The sequence below is a fragment of the Sciurus vulgaris genome, assembly GCF_902686455.1.
Source record: "Sciurus vulgaris genome assembly, chromosome: 4".
NCBI classification, from domain to species: domain Eukaryota; kingdom Metazoa; phylum Chordata; class Mammalia; order Rodentia; family Sciuridae; genus Sciurus; species Sciurus vulgaris.
The window spans coordinates 8,569,966-8,576,300 of record NC_136464.1 but is presented as its reverse complement, the minus strand read 5'-3'; the positions used below and the strand labels follow the sequence as shown (position 1 = coordinate 8,576,300).

Genomic DNA, 6,335 nt, shown 5'->3' with positions numbered 1-6,335 from the left:
CTGCAACAGCTGGCAACCTTTTCAATTAATGGCGATACACTAGTTATTCACTCAGCAGGCTCAGTACCTGCTCAGCTCCTTTCACGGATGACGCTGAGGTTGGGAACTACGGTCCAGGTGAAAATAAGCATGGGAGCGGATAGGATGTCACAGCAGAGCTGCCATGATCAGGAGAGAAGAGCAGGGTGAAGCGGCCCTCTGCCTCCTCCCTGGGTCTCCCAAGTCTTCATGATCTCCTGGGTGATTCACTGGGCAGAGAGCAGTGCTGCTGGCCTGACCCTCAGAAGCTCCAGCACCTTCCTGGGCTTTGTTGGTGTGTGTTCCCCTCTGTGGCTTCCTCAGGTGCCACACCCTGCCATGCGCCTCACTCACCCTGGGGTTGCCCTTCTTTACTTCAGACCTTCCCAGCTCTGTTCCCGTTACCCTCTCCTGAACCCCTCCTGCCTGGTAGCGAAATTGACGGGGACCCTCCTTCGCTCGTCCTGGCCACCCGCAGCCCCCGTCACTGGAGGAGTGGGTTCACCCATCGGTCTGCTTTCCTTTCCTTCCAGCGTCTTGCTCTCTTTGCATCACAGTCAAGCTTGGAAGTTGGTGTGGCCCTGAAGTCCTTGGTGGGTACCAGCCGCAGAGGAGCCCACCAGAGCCCGGAGGCTCAGGCGGTGCCCGTGCCTCTCCTCCCCGGCCATCCTTCTCAGTGTACATGAGATGCTCCAATTATGGTGTTTTATTCTAATGACAAAGAGTATAACAAGCACAGGAAATGGCCTGGCATTAATCTCCACTCCATCTTGTGGCAGTGACTGCAATGAAAATGAGAAATAGTTTAAGCTTAACCCATTCTCATTACAATCATAATTACATTTTGTGGTCATTCTTAGTTTCTAGCAGAACCCAACTGCTCTCCATGTCAATTTGAAAGATACAGACAGCCCTTAATTTTCCTCCAGCATTCATTTGCCCAGCCATCTGCCGAGGGCTGGTCCTTGGGAAGCTGAAAATTAGGCTTAGGAACTTATCTGTTTTATGTTTAAATGGTTTGGCACGAACCTGCTAAACATCTGGATAAGCATAATTTGCATCCCTGTACCTCAGAACACATTGAATTGGGCCACCGATTTATCTTTCTAAATATGTCTAGTAGAATACTTGTATTTGTTTGGGCCCTGGTTATGCAGCTAATGGCACTGAGAACTAACCAAGATACATGCAGTGGCAAGGGTGCAGGAAGAAGGAACCAAACCTTGCTAAGGACAGTCCCCCAATTCATAAGCCATCGTTGGAGCAACGAGTAGCTGTGTCCCTACATGTGTTGTGCAAATGGTATTCTCCAGAATAATTGCAGAGTTTGTGCTATGAAGGATTCTTTTGCAGATGTTGTATAACAGATCCATTTGCCACTAAGTATCTTTATCAAAGTTTTGTCTGCTCAATATATTAACTGAGCACCTACAATGTGCAAGATGGTGTCTGGGAGCTGGAAATGCAAAAACAAGTGAAGCTGAGCCCTTGCTTTCAGGGAGTCCCCTTCTGGGGGTCAACCAGAGAGAACAAGACAGCACAGAAGACTGGAGAGGGTGCAGAGGAGACCCCGTCCCAGGGGTGGGTAGGAATGACAGGGCAGCATCCCGGCATGGTCTCAACTAGTGGGCAGTGGATGGCTCACTTGGCACCTGTGGGTCTCAGCTTCTCCGCCTTTAAATGCACCTCTCTGGCGCTGTTGAGATGAAAGCAGAAAGGCAAGAAAGTGCCTGTGGAGATCCTGGTGTCTCTTAGTGCCCAGTGGACATAATGGCTTCCTGGAGGGTCCTGGTGGGTACAGTTGGCAGGGCATTACTGCAACAGCTGCAGGTATGAGTCCCCATTTAAGATCCAGGGCTTTGAAAGAACACTAGAGTGTGGCTGGGCCTGGGCCGGGGTGGGTGCAGGGGCAGTAGTGGTGGTGGTAGAGCAGCAACAGGCTGATCCTGGAGGGTCCTGTGTGCCCAGCTAAGAACCTGGCCTTGGCCCTGTGCCAGGGGAGCCTTTCGGCTGCGGGGAAGTAGAGGCAGAATGAGCAAGTCTGCATTTTAGAAACCTCATTCTGGCCACAAGGTGGAGAATAAACTAACTCCCCAGATTGAGGGCAAGACCAGGGGCAAAGGATGTGGCAATAATCCCAAAGCAAACCTCCGTGGTGGTATGTTTCAATGGGTTTTGTTTTATCGTGGTTGATATTTTGCATTGTTTCATTTGAGATTTCTGAGAATTTGGATTCTTTAACCCATTTCGAAATGTCTGTTATAATTGGGCCCAGCACAGCTGACAGAGGGCCTGTTGGGTTGTTAGTGCAAGCAGCTGCTTTGGGTGAGTGGAGAGCGGTGTCACGATGTGGGCAGTGGCAGCTGTGGCCTGACTGCACTCGGAAGCTGGAGCTTGGGTCTCTTCTCACCTCCTCTGCAGAACCTTGCCCCACCCATGCGCGGAGCTCCAGATAGGCAAGGAGGTGTTGTGGTAGGGGCTAGGTTCTACCTGTCCTTGCTGGCCACGTGGCCTGGGCACCTGCCGGACTGCTCTGGGCCTCCCTTTCCTTATCTCTAAGTGAGAGATAAGCGAAGGGCCTTGGCAGTGCTTCCCAGAGGGCAGTGTCGCAGCTGCGAGCCCTGTCCTGTCTTTGGAGGCCTGGGCTGACTTTCCCACTGCTCGGTGCCGAGCGTCAGCATGTGAACGTGACAATCTGCCTTGCTGCTCTCAACGGCAGCCTGTTTCCTGGTGGACTTGTTTCTTTATTGGAAAGAAGGGCCAAGTATCCTGGACATTCCAGAGGTGGCTTTTGTATTTTCAGTTGGAATTTTGAAATGCGATGTTAGATTTCAACATTGTTTAAGAAGTCACAGACACAAACAGGGAAGTGGTAAAGGAAACGGGAATAGCAGGTGCCCACAGAGAGGGGAAAACACCAGGACTAGGCTGGAAAAGTAAATGAACATTTATTTGCCCCTAGAACTGGCCAGGAAACCAGCAGCACTAATTGATATATGAGTCCTTGCACCAACCCACAGCCCTGCCAGGGCGCCTGACTCTTCCTTGTCCAGCTGTTTTGCCTGGACCCTGTGTCATCCTCTGCCAGTTCTCAGCTGCAGCCTTGGGTTTGGCAGCTCTTAATAGGCCGTGGAATTAGATCTGACCTTTGCAATTGTGGCTTTTTTTTTTTAATTATTCAATTTAAAAATGGTTAAAACTCAAATGAGCTGAAATCTTTTGTCTGAAAACCCCGTCTATCATTGCTTTTGTTCATAAACTATATTTAACCTCAGCCACGTAATTAAAGCCAGCCAGTCCACCAGGCCAGTTGGGTTTATTGTGTGCACGAAGGGTTGGGTGGCTGTCATCTGAAAAGGAGGTGCAGCTTCCCTCCTGGGCATTTTCATGAGTTGCTTGGCAGAAGCTTGAGGCAGGAAGTAGAATCTTGTCTGAAGTAGCTTCCACTTACCCCTTTCCCAACCACAATCCACAGTTAAGGAGAAATGCACAATAGAGTATAGTTAGCTAGGCTGCCAGTGCATTCTGGGGAGTGTGTAACGGGCCAGAATTCAGAGGACCCAGGTCAACATCGTCAAACCCCCAGTCTAAGGCCTCAGACACCCATATGCAATTTGCAAGCTGTCAGAGGGGCATCTGCACAAGTCCACTGGCATGTAAAACAGTGATTCTGAACCTGATTCTAGGAATCTCAGCTTTCCTGATGAACTTGGATGACCACTGACTTGAGAGTCTGCTGGACTTGAATTAGGGTTTGTATCTTTGCTGCTTATTTGATATGTGAATTTGGCAAGTCATTAAACCATTCTGAACTCCAATTTCTTATTTATAAAATAAAGGTGGGGAAAAGAAAAGGTCTCCACCATGCAGGGTTATTGTATTTTAAATGAGATGTGTCACATCCCTAGCACAGTGCCTGGGCACTTAGAAATCTGATAACATTCTTCAAGCACTTCCTTTCCTTCCTCCTCTTTCTTTTCCTCCTGGAAAATAAACTGTGAAAATAGTCAAGTGAGTTTGTGCATGGAGGGGGATACCTGCTCTATCATATGTCAGGACAGGTTATAAAACTACATATAAAGTCTTTGTGATAGTATAATACTTGCCCAAAAGACAGAAATCTAATGGGACCAAATAGAGAGTCCAGAAGCAGACTAGACATCAATTGCACTTGTGGCCTACTGGGAGAAAGGATGGGCCATTTAACAAAAAAGTGTGGGCCACATTGGTAAACCATGTGGAGAAATGAAATGGGATCCCTACCTCACACCATACCACACACAAAAATTATTCCTAAATGGATTAATCATGAAAGGCAAAACTCAAAACATTTAAAGAATAGAGGAGACGACTTCATGATCTTGGGTTTCTTAAGTAAAACAAACAGACCGAAAAGTTAGACTACATTAAAATTCAGAACTTCTTTCAACAAAAACTTGGATGAGATATTTGCAACACTTACAACAAAAGATTAGTATCCAGAATATAGACAAATGGGAAATAATAAAGAAAAAAAAAAGCACAAGAGAAACACAGGAGACATGAATAGACATTTCATGGCAGAGTAAACTGAAATGGTTAATTAACATATGAAAAGATGCTCAACCTCATTTGTAATCAGGAAAATGCAAATTAAAACCACAATGGCATGCCATTTTACACTGGCCTGGTTGACCACAGTTAAGAAGTCTAACCATACCATGCATTGGTGAAGATGCAAGGAATGGAATCTCATGTGTATTGCTGGTTAGAAAGAACAATGGAAAATCATTGTGGGAAACAAATTGTATTGTGTTGTAAAGCTGTACACTTACAACCCAGCAGCCCCACTTCAAGGTGTCTCCCTGAGATCAGCTCTTGTTGCTGTGTAGCAGAAGAATGTGATGAGTGTGTTTCTGCCACACTGTGGGTAGACACTAAACATTGGAACCACCCTACAGTTCACTGAGGAGAGAAGGGATAAATACACTATGAATATTGTCCATATGGGAAAAGCTGTCAGCTCTAGCTATCTAGGAAAACCTGTATACATCTTTTTAAAACAATTTTTTTTTAGTTGTTGATGGACCTTATTTTATGCAGTGCTGAGAATCAAATGCAGTGCCCCACCCATGCAAGGCATATGCTCTACCACTGAGCCCCAACCTCAGCCCCTGTATGCATCTCTGAAACACAATGCTGAGTGAAAAAAAAAAAAAAAAAAAAAAAAAGAACCAGCTCACAGAAGACCATGTAGAGCAGAAGGTCATTTCTGCAAAGGTCAACACCCAACAACCCTGAAGGTTATTTTTTGATAATGGGACCACGAGGACCCAATAAGAAGCAAGAGAAGGAGTTAGGGTGGAGCAAAGAGGTGGTGTGGGGATCCTGTTTTTTAAGCTGAGTGGTGGTTTCACTATGTATATAATCAAAAGCAAAAATAAAAACAGTGCACTGTGGAAGGGCTGAGGCTGGCCATGCTGCAGCTCCAGCCTCAGGTTGGTTCTCGGAGGGTGGGGAGGGAAGAGAGCTGCGCAGTGTAACCCAGGAGGTGAGAAGACCCAGGAAGTGCCCAGAAGAGCAGAGCCGGCAAGGGATTGCAGGCCCCCTCCAAGGTCCAGTGCCTGCAGCCACGTCCTAGGCTAGAGGCAGACCAGGGGAGCAGTTGTTTCTCAAGCATGGACGCGACACTATGGAGAAGAACAGAGCCAGGAGAGTTCGCTCAGGGGGACCATTTTTGCCATCGAGCTGTCTTGAAGCTTCTCTTCCCACTTGATGTCATGCAGTGTGTGCTGTTCTTCAACTCTTACAAGGCTGCTGTGCCAGGGGCATGTCTGAGCTTCAGCCTCAGGCACTTCATCTGTCCATAAGGACATGGTGCTGCTGCAAAGAACTAGTGGAACGTTCTGTTTCCTAAGGTGTGGAGACAGTGGTTCTGAGGTACACAGACATGGGAGGGCGCTAGTCTTTTAGAATGCTCATATGTCAAGAGCATTTTCAGCAAAGTAAAATAAAAATATTAAAATGTAGAATATTCTTTCGATTTTAGGACATGCGTGAAGGCTCTTCTCTCCCTGGCATTAAGCCTAGTCCCCAGTGGGAAAATGTGGGTGACTCTTTCTCCTGATCCTACCCTGCCTGTGCCTTTTTCTTCTGATCACATTAAAAATGCCCTGCCCTCCATGTAGTGGACCTGAAGGAATGTGGCTCTTCCTTTGTTCCAATGGAACATGGATCAACAGTCCGGCACTATGTACTGACTGACTGACAGTAATGCCTTTTATGGACCCAGAATGACATTGCGGTGACCTGGAAATAATGGGTCAATGAAAACCTTT

The 6,335-nt window shown here is 47.1% G+C and overlaps 1 long non-coding RNA gene across 1 annotated transcript; it reads left to right on the top strand.

Moving 5' to 3' along the window:
* Positions 1–206: 206 nt before the first annotated feature.
* Positions 207–4,357, top strand: LOC306660335. The gene is made up of 2 exons (XR_013763594.1): positions 207–1,893; positions 1,932–4,357. It is a non-coding gene; the product is annotated as an uncharacterized lncRNA (long non-coding RNA).
* The last annotated feature ends 1,978 nt before the right edge of the window (positions 4,358–6,335 follow it).